This window comes from Odontomachus brunneus, unplaced genomic scaffold (assembly GCF_010583005.1).
Source record: "Odontomachus brunneus isolate Ranch 3 - 2012 unplaced genomic scaffold, Obru_v1 Obru_scaffold_158, whole genome shotgun sequence".
NCBI lineage: Eukaryota > Metazoa > Arthropoda > Insecta > Hymenoptera > Formicidae > Odontomachus > Odontomachus brunneus.
In genome coordinates this window covers 402,099-416,877 of record NW_022639608.1, presented here as the reverse complement: position 1 = coordinate 416,877, position 14,779 = coordinate 402,099, and the positions used below count along the sequence as shown (strand labels likewise).

The 14,779-nt window shown below is 46.6% G+C and overlaps 1 protein-coding gene and 1 long non-coding RNA gene across 14 annotated transcripts in view; one reads left to right on the top strand and one right to left on the bottom strand.

The window, feature by feature from the left end:
- The window catches only part of LOC116850871, a 488,766-nt gene that overhangs the window by 349,466 nt on the left and 124,521 nt on the right, over window positions 1-14,779 (top strand). The window lies entirely within an intron of this gene.
- Window positions 1-14,779, bottom strand: part of LOC116850881 — a 131,890-nt gene that overhangs the window by 86,856 nt on the left and 30,255 nt on the right. For all 5 annotated transcript variants that reach the window (XR_004379467.1, XR_004379469.1, XR_004379465.1 and 2 more), the window contains exon 3: window positions 8,864-8,942. This is a non-coding gene — a long non-coding RNA (uncharacterized LOC116850881). The remainder of the gene's footprint in view (window positions 1-8,863; window positions 8,943-14,779) is intronic.

Below are 14,779 nucleotides of genomic sequence, written 5' to 3'. Positions count from 1 at the left end.
AGAGAGAGAGAGAGAGAGAGAGAGAGAGAGAGAGAGAGAGAGAGAAAGTGAGTTCAATCAATCTTCCTAATGCGAAACGAGTCGAGGTACACCTCCAGCGCGGTACACATATACACGGCGCATAAGCGACATACATCTTCGTTATCTCTAAGGTTTATTAAGTACGTCCGATGTCACCGACGCAGTCATTCATCTCCTTACCGCGAGCGCGATGAGTTTTCGAGTTTTCCGAACTTCTTATTGGCGATGCAGCCGACCTAAGATCGCTCCCAAGTCTCGCCTCCTGCGCTAATTCACGTATCGCGCTCGGCCTTTGCGATACCGGGCCATTATCCCCTCGCAAACTTTTCCGCAACGTAAGTACGGGGCAAGGCGCGTCGATACTCATCTTGACAGTGTCACGGTAAAAAGAGTCAACGCGCACTTGCTTCGCGTGGCGGAGCAGGAGACGCGTCACGTCGACGCGCAAACAGTAGCCGTGACAATGGGCTACGTAACAACGAGAATCCCGGGGGCGCATGGGACACAGTGTGCGCCACCCTTCCATTGTTGTCCCGCTCTCGATACGCCAGGACGGCGGCGGCGGCGGCGGCGGCGGCTGCGGCGGCGCGCATTGGGTGTTCTTTCGCGGTATATACGACACTTCGAGGCCCCGATGGCACTTCCACCGAACGGCTGACCCGACAATGGACCACTCCACTCGAGGGTGGCGAACCATTCCTATGCTAACGGCCTTTCACGCCAAGTGCAGGGGCAGTCGCCTCCAAAGCGGTGAACGTCCCTGGCTGGATTCACAAACGCGTGCTGCACCCACACCCGTCTGCGCGTGAACGCGTACACACGTACACATAAACGTGTAGTCTCATGTGTATACATATAAAAGAGAGAGAGAGAGAGAGAGAGGGCCAGACACACGGGCGAACCAGGACTCGTCCGCGCGCATATATTTACCCTCTTGACTCCCGACGACGACGAGAACCGAGAGACGAGCACGAAAAACCATTTCCGGCCTCCGACGCTGCACCCTGTGGCTAGCGGAAGAGCAACCGTCGACAAAGAGTCGATTCCTCGCCGATACTCGACCTCGCGGATCGAATTCCGGCGCTGTGCCTGGCTTTGTGGAGAAAGTCGTTTCCGTGGAAAATCACTGTCTCTCTCTTCCTCTCTCCTTCCCCCGTCCTTCCTCTTTATCTCTCGCGTACGTGCGTATGCGTGCATACGTGCTCTCATCCCGACATTCACTTTTTCTATTCGCAATATTAGCGAAGGTAAATTGTAGACGTGCACTCTCGTACGCGTCGGAGTCACTTTTTTTCCGTCAGTCACCGAGAGAACGTTCGCGGTTCTGCGGAATAGCTTTTTATACGTTCGCGCGAATCTCACTCGCGATAAATGATCAATACGCGCAAATATTTGCCAATGTGAATTCAGACCGTACGAATTTGCAGTTTGCATTCGTGCAAGCGAGTGCGACTCGCGGACGATCGATCGTCTGTTATTAACCATCAATCTTTAATTGTCTGAACGAGTGTTTCGCGAACACCGTGATGACACTGTTTATTTTATTGAAGCTTCGATAACTGCACGCTGTCATTTTTCTTATGAACGTCAGAGGGTTGGAGAATATTACTTAGCACTCTGAACATTGTGCACAATGGGCATGTTATTGTATTAATCGCGTTTAATTGACTTCAAAAGATTATGTCTTCAATAATATAAAGAAAGAAGGTAATATTAGAACATAAATAATAAAAGATAACGAAAATATCTTACGATATATGTACAGAATGTTGGAATTTAGATGTCCGTGTACGTTTGTGTACAAATAGAATCCATTAAACAGAATAGAAAAATCCTTTGCAATAATTTTTAAGATTTTAGTTGAAAATTGGTCAGAGTTTCCATTATATCCGTTTTGTCTTATAGTCGCAGTTTATACCCTTTAAAAACGTAAAATTCGCTTCGCATAGCAAAATCAAACCCTTCTCGTTAAATTCAAGCATAGATTAATGTGCACTTTAACGTACACGCAAAAAACCGATGTCTTTCGTTACATGATTACGTTATTTAATACTTAGGAAGGACAATTTCACGTCCGTCAGTAGTGAGATAATTTTCCTTTTCCAACGGATCTTATTTCAAGTTTCTATGACGTCCACGAGCGGAGTTATTGATGTCTGCATCGATCTGTGTGCTCGATCAGCCGGTGTTAAACCCTTTCGTGACGTAGGTCAAGACACGACGCGCGGTGTAAACAGTAGCCGCATTCCGTAGGGCTATTTTGGGAATGATATCGCGCGCGTACGTAACGGGACACAGCGACCCCGGCTCGCTCTCTCCCCCACTCCACGCCTTCCAAGGACGGAGGCAAGGATGGTCGCCCCGTTCATCATCGTCTCACTTTAGAAGAAGATAGCATGTAAACATAGTATGCCGACGTAACGATAGGTGGCACACCCGGTCTGGCGCTAACGCCGAGCTTAACGTCGATGCCGCGGCTTCAAACGGTTGAATTTCGTTTAATTAGTGGACATGAAGCAAAAAGCAATTTCTTCTACACGTGTCTATAAGCCCCTTCTGGAAAATTCCCATTTGGAAAAGTCGATCAATTAAAGCACGGTGTGGCGATTACGCTTGTACAAGTGACACTCTACCTCACCCATTCGCGATTGAATTGTTTAGATTCCTTTCTTCATCTCGTCTGTTGTAACAATGATGAGATTAATATTGTTACTGCGTGTCGAAGTAAAGGAATGATTGTCGTGGTTATTTGCTAAAAAAATATGAAAATTTTTCTTTGTTCAATTTCACGGGTTCTATTTGCATATCAGCGTTGGTACGCGCTGTGTCAGACATTCTATATACTATTCCACCGTCGCAATGAAAAGAATATACTAAAAATATACATTAATATCGTCGTCGCGGTAGCAGTCGTCGTCTAGCAACAAGTGGTAATAGGCTGAGCGTAAAATAGTATATTCATTAGATTCCTTTTACCAAAACACCCTCTACTCACACGTCGGCGAAAGGAACGATGATAAATTAGACATTAGTTCGGCGCCTCGTCGCGGATTACGTCGACGAGCACCATGCGCGTTCGAAAGTTTCGGGGAGCAGGAACGACGGGCGAAGACACTGCGAAGCCGCGAACACGCTAGTGAAGTGGAGCGCGGTAATAAAGTGGAGTAGTTGTGCCGAAGTAGTTTCCCTACGGAGTGCGCAACAGCCGGGACGGTGTGTGTATGAATGCATGCGTGTGTGTATGCATGTGTGTGTGTACTACATCCGACGGAGAAGGCAGGAAAGGTAGGAAGAAAGGAACGAATCCTAGCTCCTTCGCTCAAGTCCAGACTTGTGATCTTTACTAGTGAGGGCGTTCTAGCGGCTCGTCGCTCATTCTCGTCTGATGATAAAACGTATTGTCGTGTCCGGTCGATGTAGAATTTCCGGCACGGGATTTGTTGCGCCGCGCCGTCGAGCGTGCGCCCAAGTGGTAGTAAATTTCTACGGGACTACAATTTTCGGAATGCGACACAATGCAGCCGCACGAGCGAGCGAGCGAGCGAACGGATGGACGGATGGACGAACGAACGAACGAACGAACGAACGAACAAACGGACGGATGGACAGACAGACAAACGAGCGCGTTTCCCTCGTCGAAAAATAATCCAGCTTAGAGGAAAATCGCGCGTTTCAGCGAATCCCTTCGAGCGCGAGAGCGCGCCTCGCTTATGGGGCGAGCTAATTTCGTACCACGGCTTGTTTACCGGAAATACCGACACAATTGAGTACAAAAACGATAAACAGCGAAATAGCCGCGATGTATTATCATTAACGATTTATTATCGCGGCTTATTCGAGCGAGCATTTTCACAATATTCATAACGCGTGTGCAGATAACGCTTGTCAATTATCTTAATTACTAATCGTCGTATTTTCGTTGAGAGGTACGTTTACGCGTTTGTTTGTGATCGTCGTCGGTGATGTCGATCATCGTAGGAAAGACAAAATACCGCGAAACTACACTTGTCTATTTTCTTGAAGTGAATCAACAAAACTTTTTTATTATATCAGCAAAAGGAGCATATCACCCTCCTATGATCTTTGAGTATTTACTGATTTTCAGTAGAGACACTCTCGCTTTATTATACCATCTTGTATCTCGCTGATTTATAATTAGTGCAAGGAAAAAAGAAAGTTTGATTGAATGAGCTAATTTCTGGTGAAATATGAACGATTCAGGAATTCCGTTGAGAGTACAAAATTTATGTTTAAATTGACTGAAAATCTTGAAAATTTAGACTGAATTCCGATCGGAATCACTCCAATCGGAATTTCTGAATCGTTCATATTTCGCCAGAAATTGGCTCATTCGACCAAACTTCGTTTCTCATATAGAAGTGAGATATCGCTACAAAATCTGTAATATACAAATTCGATGTACAATACATTAAATTCAACTTTCTGCGTTTGTGACTGAAATTAACGGCTTTGATGTGTCTTAAATGCAACAATACCGTCTATGTTCGCAATGTACGTCAATGACGAGAATAGTCTCTAATATTAATCGATTCTTTCAATAAAATTTTACTGATTACTAGACTTATAACTGAACCAACAATTATAACTATAAGTTTCAATGAAGAAAATACTGATTGTACTTTAAAGAGCTTGACGCTACAATTTCGCGACAGCGTTAGCTGTTCGTCCTCGCGGTATCGTGTTATTTTTCGACGTCGCTTTTACTATTCGTCCTAATTTTATTCTGCGAACGCACACACGGTATCGAAGTTGATAAAAACGATTTATTTTCGCAGCGGTATCTTCTGTCAGTCAAAGCAGCTCACGAGCGAAATTACGGGCGGATTTAACGATCGTTTCCTCCGGCTTTGTCATACTCCGGAATCTCGATCTGTACCTATACCTCCACAAACCCGCGATCCCCTTCCCTCTTCCCCTGTCCCTTATGGCATCCTTCGATCGTCGTTGTCGTCGTTTCTCTCTCCGTCTGTCTCTCCCTTTCTCTCTTCGCCGACAACCGCTTTGAGGAAACTCGTTAATCCAGCTCGAAACTGCGAGAGCACTCGAACTTCCTGAGTCGAAAATGATCGATCGAACCCTGCATTTGGGACTCGGCTTCGCCCGAAGATCGTAGATATATGTACATAGATACACACACACATACTCGTACAAAGGAGGATGCGAACCTCCAACTGTAATTAGGAGTTTACTCGATTCATGCGGATTTCCACTGGAGTTCAACGTTGCTGCGGTCGCCACGATCGTTGCACGATCCAAGTGCATTGCACGTAGCGTCGGACACGTCTTTGTAAAATCACGGGTGAGTCGTGAAACGTCACGATGTGGTGACATTGTTACTTCGAAGACGCAAGGAAAGAAAGAAAAAAGAAGAGAGAAAGAGAGAGATTTTTACGAACGACGTCGTAATGCAGAATATTACGAGAGAAATAATGCCGCGATGCACACCACTTTAATTAACCGCGATCGCTTTCGGCGTAACGTTGCCTTGCCTCTCGTGTCCCGCAGCTCTCTCTAATCCTCACGTATGATATACGAACGATACGCAGCTACCATGATAAGCTCCGAGTTTGATACAACCGTGCTTGATTCGGATTGCAGCCGGAATAATAAGAAGCAAAATCGATTTGCTCGAAGCATACGCCGGGGCGCAAGGCACAGGATGTAAAAACTGAATCCTGTCCGCCTGGACGAGCGTAAACCTCCGTAATCCGTCTATAAAACAAAATCCTGGTGGAATAGAGGTGGCCGGCCTGCGGCAGACGTGGACGCCATGTATATCCGCGTGTTAGCCGGGACGAATCTCTTACCCACGGCCAATAAGCGTATCATACGGATCTCCATCTCTGAAAATTATATCCGACTTCGTCCGTTCCAGTCGGATCCGCCGTTGTTTACTTACTTCTCCGAGTTATTACGCCGTCGAGATCCGCTACTCCACGGTTTCCTCTTTGGGAGCAACTTTCCAGAGTTACGATTATGGCGGGATTTCCACGAGCTGCCCATGGTATCCCGTTGGCCGCTGATAAAGTAGCTTTTTTTCCGAACGAGACGAGGCGAGATGGAGAGAGAGAGAGAGAGATAGATAGATAGAGATAGATAGAGAGAGAGGGGGGGAGAGAAGAGGGGGGAAGAGAGACTTCGGACACCCGGAGATGATGACGTCATTACGATTTGGTAATCGGTCGGTCAATAGTGAGGACGCAAATTGCACTCCGGTCGCGAGCGCGAACAATAAAAAAAGTGATGGTCGTTTTTACGCGGATAATTTATTCGGACGTCGTGGTGTGCGCGCTGGTAGCCCCGATTTCTGTTTGCGAATATCGGATGCCGTCGCGCGCATCGGTTTAATTACTCGAATTAATTCTTCGCTTTGATGCATTAACAGTCGCGCATATCATTCCACGGGTTATACTTAATTAAAATAATTACACCGGGACCGAAGCCAGTTGGCGTGACACGAAATACTGCGTCTCATTCGCGTTTACGTAAGCGGTTATTAAAATTACACACGGCTCGCTTTTGTTTATCCTGCGCCGCGTGTGCGCGAAATATCATATCTTTCGGTTGAAACTGCAGCTGTGTACCTGTGGCTTCTACTTTTTGCAAACGCGCGCCGGAAATATCTCGCGCGAGGGAGAAAGAGAGAGGGACCTATGAGTCGTGGGCGATTTTAATTCCCCCGGAAAGATATAACGGGATCGATCGGCGCGCGCTTTTCGCGAGGTCTTTGATTTCCGACGCGCGTCTCATTTCGTTCGCCAGGGAACGGCTGTAGCGCGTTATTTCATGCCTCCGCGAGCGTATCGATTATGTTTGGATTGAACGGCGTGTGTAAGGATTTCTCTCGTACACTTGCCGTCCTTGTACCTCCTCCTCGCCTTCCTCCCCTCTTTTGTGAAGGAACGAGCACGGCAGAGAGAGAACGTCCCTTCTCTCTCTCCGCCCGCGTAGAAAGCCGCGGGCTAATCTCCCGACAAAGGGGGCCATCGAGTATCGATCCCTTATTCTCTTTGACGTACCGCTTACTATCTCTCGCCTGCACACCGGCCCTCGATAAGGGCCGAGTTTACCAACGCACGGCCGGCGAATCGAACGCGAAATGCGCACTCGCCGGATGATTCCTCCGCGAACGCATACGTGGGGCAGCCTTCGCATCTTCTCTCTCCGACGAGATCGCATCCACGATGTGTTTCGCACCTGCGACCGAGCCGCGCCGTGCAAAGGATCGTCTTACGGGGACGTGTCACATTTTTTACAACGTCTTTGAGAGACGACGCGCGTTAACTTATCATAGCGCGGAGGAAAAATTCGAGACGCTTCGAGCGTAGTATATTTTCGCGAGAACGCGCGCGCTCGTCGAAATTACGCAAACGACGTCAACTCTTCGCGTACAATCACTTTCTTCGAGACATATATTTCAGTTTGTCTCGGGCAACTTTGAATCTATTATAAATTTGTTAAAAATCAATATCTTTGAACACATTTTGTTCGCAGAGATGCGAAGAAAAACCTCAGTTGCAAAATACACTGAGAAAAAAATACTTGAAAACTTACTTGTGGAATATAAAGTTTATTCGCAAAAATATATTTTTTATCCAACAAATAAAATTTCGAGTATTTTTCAATGTCAACAAAATCAAAATCTATAGACAAATTTTGATATTTTCCTAGAGTCTTTAGGAAAGTTGGTGAGTAATCAAATGTTTGTTTGGGTCTAGCAGACTCGACATGACACGTAAAGAGTTGAGGGATGATGTTCGGATATTCCTTCCTCAGGAAGAACAGGCAGTTTCATGATGAAGCCACTCGACTCCGAGCGGGAAAAGTGACATGGTCACGACATTCGTTACTCATTGATTGAAACATATATTCATATATACCGAAATCCACGCGGAGCTTTGACCGGCCGAGACGGAAAGTGGCCGCGAGAGAATCGCGGAGCTTGGTAATCTCATTTAATGGCGATTTACTGAGAATCGGTGTTTAATCCGCGAGGGTAATTTGACGGAAATGTCGAATGTCTGCTAACAGACCTATTGACAGAAGTATTAAGGGACGTGATGCCTCGTTATAAATTGCTTGTTCCTGATTAATCCGCCCTTTACACCGTGCTGCTCGCTGTAATTTCATATCGGCGCAACGCTCGGATCGAGAGCCCGCCCGTTAACCCGCCCAGTCACGGATAGTACGAATCGTTTTAATAAAGTCTATAGTCGCGTCGCCGAGACGAACAAAGCCGAATTATACACAATAAAATCTAAATTAAGGGTAGTCGTGTCGTGCGACTATCGCATACGATCGAACTGTGCGAGAGGTCGGGAACGTACAAATAATTCATTTTGTTATGGATCACACGAAGAAGGAAAAAAAAGAAAAGAAACTCATCCTCGTGGCGTAATAAATAACGATGTCCTGCGCATTAATACTAATTACTCTCATAATGACTCTTCATAAAGCTCTAATAACTTAATCAGTCTTAATAATCCCAATTATTCTTAATATCCTGAGCGAGTTCGCTCTTTCGAAAAATTCGGAAGGATTGAGCGAAGAGACGAGACGACGGTGGCGGTTTCGGAAGGTGACGATTTCGAGAGTTCGCCTCCGTCTCCACCTCCCCCCCTGTCCCTCCACTATTAACGAAACTACTCTCGTGAGTGAGAGTCCCGAGAAGTCCTGGCAGTCGCGAGAAACGAGCGGAAACGTTCACCTGCGAAGGCTGCATAATTCAGCGGCATAAATTAATACGTTCTCGGGAATCTCGGCGCGACCGCCATCGTCGCCGCACGTCTGACACAATTAGGCAGAGATTAATTAAACTCACTTCTCGGTGGACCTTGCCCCTCACCTTTCCGCCTTCACCGCTCTCACTTATTCGTCCTCGGTCCCGCTGTATCGTCCGCCTGAAAGAACGCAATTAATCGTATATGAAATCGTTTAAACGATTACTAATGATAATGACCGGTTGAAGTGGTATTTATTGCAGCACGGGAATCAATTTAACTCGCGTTTCAAGCGATCGTGGGTGTTCTCACGCGAGAAATTGCCGGATATTTGTCGCGTAGAGTATTTTGAGTAATTAGTCATGTAATAACGTTCTTAATCATAATAAACGTTTATGGTTCTTACCGAATTGTACTAGATATGCAAAGTATTGGCTACAAGTGTAAACGTATTTCATATCTGTGTGTGTGTGTGTGTGTGTGTGTGTGTGTGTGTCTGAACAACCGCAATATATTTATTACACTCGTACACGCGCGCTCCGTGATGGATACACGAAATAATTTGTTAATTTGTCATCGATAAATGTGCGAAATAATTTCTCGATTTCGGCACGTCTGAATTTCCGCGAGAAAATACCAATGGTACGTCGGAAAACGGTCGGTTGCTTTTAGCGCGACTGACGCACGCGGATGAGTGCGACGCGATATAACGGGGTGTGTTTTAATTAGCTATACCGGCAGCATCATATTCTATTACGAGGGAACGGGAACTCGAATCGAACGGATATCGACTCCGGCGGCGGCCCGAGATGCTGCCTCTTGTTCGCAGTATCCCGAGAATGTCGGTGCGACAACTTCTTAATTAAACCATTATGCGTTATAGCGCAAGCTTTTATTGCCGATGAGACCGGGCGGGCGGCAGGAAGGCACGAGGGGTTGGGGAGGACCCGAAGAACGAGGGCAAACGGGGGAAGTAAAGGAGGAGGAGGAGAAGGTGGAGGGAAAGGAGCCGGGCATCTCGTGCCTTCGTCTCTCGCGTCCTTACCCCCCGGGCATGTAAATTCGCGATAATAGCAGGGGATGCTTCATCCCCTAACCCAGCCTTAACTTGGCCTTTATGAGTTAATAACTTGGGTTATCGAGAAATTCGCCTTGGCTGCTCGCGTCCTACCGGGGGTGTGTGTATATACCTGTGTCGTGCGGCCCGCGTTCGACTACACATAATACACCCACGTGCGTTCCTGAGAGAATCTTAAACAATTCCTCGCGAGAGGAGCAAGTTTCGAGAGCGGCCGGGAGGTAATAACGCCGCGAACTCTCTATCGGCTATCCTCGCGTTTAACAGCGCACGGGCTGTTCCGGCTACTGAATACTGTCAGGCAACTGCTTACTCTCTAAATTTCTCGCAGTGAAGTCTCACTCAAAACGAGCGAAAAGTGGCAGAGCATTTTCGCACAAAGCGACAGTGAAAACACTGCCACTCGAAGTCGCAAGAGTGAATATTTCACACTCGAGTTTAAAGTGAATTCCGACTCTATATGAGTGAATGTTTCAATTGACCAAAATGAATGTCCCTGTAACGCTGGAGTACATCGGATTCACTGTTGAATTTGGAGTGAAAATATTTACTCGACGATTCAAAAAAAATTCTACTCTATAAACAATTGCTCGAATTCGAGTGACTCGTGGTGGTCACTCTACTTTTCGAATGAAATTTCGCTTCGAAAAATTTAGAGAGTAACGAAACTCACATTTCATGAAGGAAAATGTCTCGATGCGAATCAATCGTCTTCGGGATATTTAGTCTCATTTCGCAAACTACATTCTTCGTGCAATTCGATAACTTTGGAGAATCTTCGCAGAAAGAATGATTCCATCACGAATGAGAGAAGGTTCATTGTGCACAGTATCGATTTAAAGCTATCCCGACATTCAGCTACGTTTATTCTCTCGAAGTCGGAAAAAGCGCGTGCAAGGCCGCGGGAAGATTGTTTCGTGTCTCAACGTCGACCTGTTCGCGAGTTATAGTCTTTGAAAGTTTCGGTATGTTGGGTGCACGTGCGAATGCGATATAGCGTGTATAACTTTACTAGCTACACCCCAATACGATACGCGCTACACGCGAGCGCGCACTTCACTGAGAGCGAGGACGCCGTGAGTGAAAGGCCGCGTTGGGTCGAGCGGCCAGACGACTGCACGCAAGTGGGAACAAGTCCATGTTTCTGAGATACAATGTTTATACGCGATACGCACGCCGCACGTGCTATGAGTACGCGGCAAGTGCCGCGAGTCCATTCAGACGCGGATCCGCGACTACAGGCGCGATAATTCCACCTGTGAACGTCGTAGAGACTTGAAATCAAGACTCTTGAAAAGCTAACACTCTCGCGTTTCTGACAGGCATGCAGTCATTATTTTTCAAGATAAAAAATTCATTGGCCAAATTAGATTCTCTCGATAGAAAACATTATTGCCTTGTATATGTGTATGTTTGCGCGTGTATATACAGAGCAATAGTCGTCGGAAGAGTCTTTTGTATGCACCAATGACGTTTTGTAACTGCTATTTTATCTGTCTTTGTCTAGAGAAGTTATGAACGAACAATGGGGAAACTTAATATCAACACAACGCTTCTATCGCAATATCGTCTCATTTTTCTCGTGAAATTTTTCTTGTTGAGAGAGAACGCGTTATTATAGTAATTTCAGGTTTATTTCTTTCGTACGGACTGTTTCATCTCTTTTTTCCAGATTTTCATTTAACCGACATGAAATTCAAGAGGTACAAGATTTCGTTATTTCAAACTCTTTTGTCGCACGACATTGTTGTGTGTCTAAGACTATTGTAAATCGCGACGGTTAACGGTAAAAATAATATCTCATATTTCTAACAATTTTCGATTTTAGGTCTAGATCTCAAATTGTAATTTGAGATTAAACAAGATCAGCAAATAACGATAATAGCTGAAAAACGCCGCGAAACGTTATTTTCTCGTTGCGCTGAATTTCGCGCGAGCTCGGGGGGAGGCAACAGTTTAGAAATATTTCTTGCGGCGCGAGAGAACGGATATTGCGTAACCGTCGAGAAACGCGGCAGGTGTTTTGACGTCCGAGGTTACACGCGCGGCTGTTATTAGCGGCTATTCGGATCAACAAACTTCATTTTCAGTAAGCGCAGACAGTCTACGCGAGCGAACAATTTCCGCAAGTAGCGAAAAGCCATTGAATTATTCGACGTCGAAGCCCGACACGCTGCGCGCGCACTTGGCGGCACAGCGGATTTCGTAGTTTCGAGTCGAGCTAACAATAGCGCGAACTCCCGGGTCAATATTTGGGACAAAATTGAAGAGGGTTAATTAGCAAATCGAAACGCCCAGGCGCGCAGTTTGCTACTCGATTTATCGGCGGCGCAGTGCGGCGCCGAAAGCGTTCGTCGTATTCATACACACGCATATATACACAGTCTGGCTTGTGTTACAGCGCCGAGCGGCTTATTTGTAACAGGGCGTATTACACGCGCCAACGGTACACGTTCGTATTTAAATATGCGCATGTACGCACCAGCTGTCTCAGAGCTCGCGTCATATTTTATGAGCGGTCGATACTTCACCCCGTAGCTTTGATGATACGACGAACGCGCCATACATCGTCGAGCTTTAACAGATTATGTTTGGAGACGTGAGCGGCAGTGTGTACGTAATGCTGAAAATTACCACTTGCAAATTGAAAATTGTAGTTGTATTACCGCGGCGAGCACGGTCCTGCAACCGCGTGGTTTGCAATTCAACTAATCAACCATGAATCGAGTGCGATTTACGTGTCGTGATCGATGGATATCACCTGTTTACACGTGTCCGCGATAATGCCGCCGTAAAAACATCTACTCCCTCGCGATGGTGGAGGGCTGCGCGTTTACGACGCATATTACGATTGCTAGAGGGCCGGCCATATGTCCCGATTCAAGATTTAGTATCGGCGCGACCGCCGGGCTCTCCGCTGCGCAGAGTCGCGTCGGCGAAATTCCATTATCGGTCACCGGCGATAAATATTATAAATTGGGCTGGTCGCCCTGTGCAGGTCCACGCAATTCCGCTCTCTCTCTCTCTCTCTTTTTTCTCGTCGTCTACCCATCCTCTGACCCGCCACAGCCACCCTCTACGAGGAAGATCGCCGGGCAAATATATCCTCGTCCGTCTCCCCGTCTATCCTGGCCTCCACCTCGTCCCTTTCTTCTTTTTTAAACCCTCCGCGATAAATCTAGCGAGAAGCCAGGACGCGGGGAAAGGATAGTCCGAGCGATTTTAACGGCGGGTGGTGCTTCGCGCCCATTATTGGCCGGCGATATCGCGACGGCACCCCGACGTTTTGTATTCTCTCCTTTTTTCTTCCTATCCACTTTTTGCGACTCGCTTTCGTTCTCTACGCTGGTCTCTCTCCAGCGTCCTTATCGTTTCATTCAATCCCAAAACATCGTCCTGGGTCCGATGCGGTTTCTGACCTTATCTACTCGTAACTTTCTCCGCCTTTAATCTGCTCGATTTTCTCAATTCTCCCTCGATTCCCCTCGATATTTACATTTCCGAGGCGATAGGCACCTCGATTCAGGAGTGGCGATAATTATATACCAGGCCCTCTGCGCGTATTCCCGAGAATCTCATTCATACTCGTGCGTCGGACAAACCCCGAGACAGCTTGGAGCCAAGAAGCTTCTCAGGGCTCTCACTTTGCTGGAAACTTGGCATAATTAACGAAGAACGCGGAAACACTCGGTAGCGAGGGCAGACCCATCGAGTCGTTTTCCCGGTTCTCCTCCTGTTGCTCCGGTGTCGATTCTCATTAGGAGTGATCACGGCAAATGAGGAGTCAGAAGTGCGTCCGTGTCGAGGAAGCGGAGCGACACTTTCGGCTGGCGTCGATTGCCGGACCGATAATCGCGGACGTCAATTATTCGGACACGTTGATCACCGGCAACGTTGATCCTGACCATTATCCGCCTTTCAGTCGGGGCGGCAGTCGTGTGCGCGTGTACGCGCCCGCCGGTGAAACGTGACGCGATAGCAAAATGAAAATCGTGACGTGGTACGGACACTAGACGATTAAAGATATCGTCGATCGCGCACATCATCGATGAACATTGAACGCTGTCTGTGTACGTGTGAACGCCGGCAATGCGAGCATCACCACATTGAGAAAGAAAAATGATCGATGTGACTGAGATTATTATTATTTTGGATCCGTCCTAGTTTTCACTTGTTCTAACACGAAATTGATAGTAGTAACATAAGGCTGTTTTCGTTAACATCATAGTAGAATTTAATAAGAAAAAATGGTTTCCTTTTGACCATAATTTATAGTAATTATTTCTCTACGTGATTACAATGGTTACAAATATACCAAGCATTTTTTCTTTTGCGCAGACATTCCCCATGCATCTCGATATCCTCAGAAAAATACATAATTCACGATATTATTTCAGCGTGCGAACTCAATCCCGCTAATTGACAAGCGTTTAAATGGCTTCTCTGACAATCGCGCGAAATTCGATCTATGACGCATCGTGCTCTCGAAACTCGATACTATACGCGACCGTACGCGTAAACGCGCGCGCGTTTCGGTAATTAAAAGCAATGGCAATTCCGATCGAGTGCTAGGAAGAATCGCGCGAGCGAGTCGAAATACGAAATTCGCGGATGTCGTCGGTGCTCGCGCTAATCGCGAAAATTAACGAAATAAAACGATCGGAGCATGAGGGAAGGGGCGGAACGAGCGAACAAGCCGCGACACGACGTAACGAATTCTTCATTAAAAATGGAAAACCGCTAATCGATACGAGTGACGTATTCGCGCGCGGATCCGATATCGAGTTACGCTTCGCTCGGATTTCAATATTTAACGATTCCCGCCCCTGTTTACGGCTTGCAACCGCTGCGATATCGATCGCTCCCAGATATATATATATATATATATATATATATATATATATATATATATATCTCCCTTTCTCTCTCTCACTCTCTC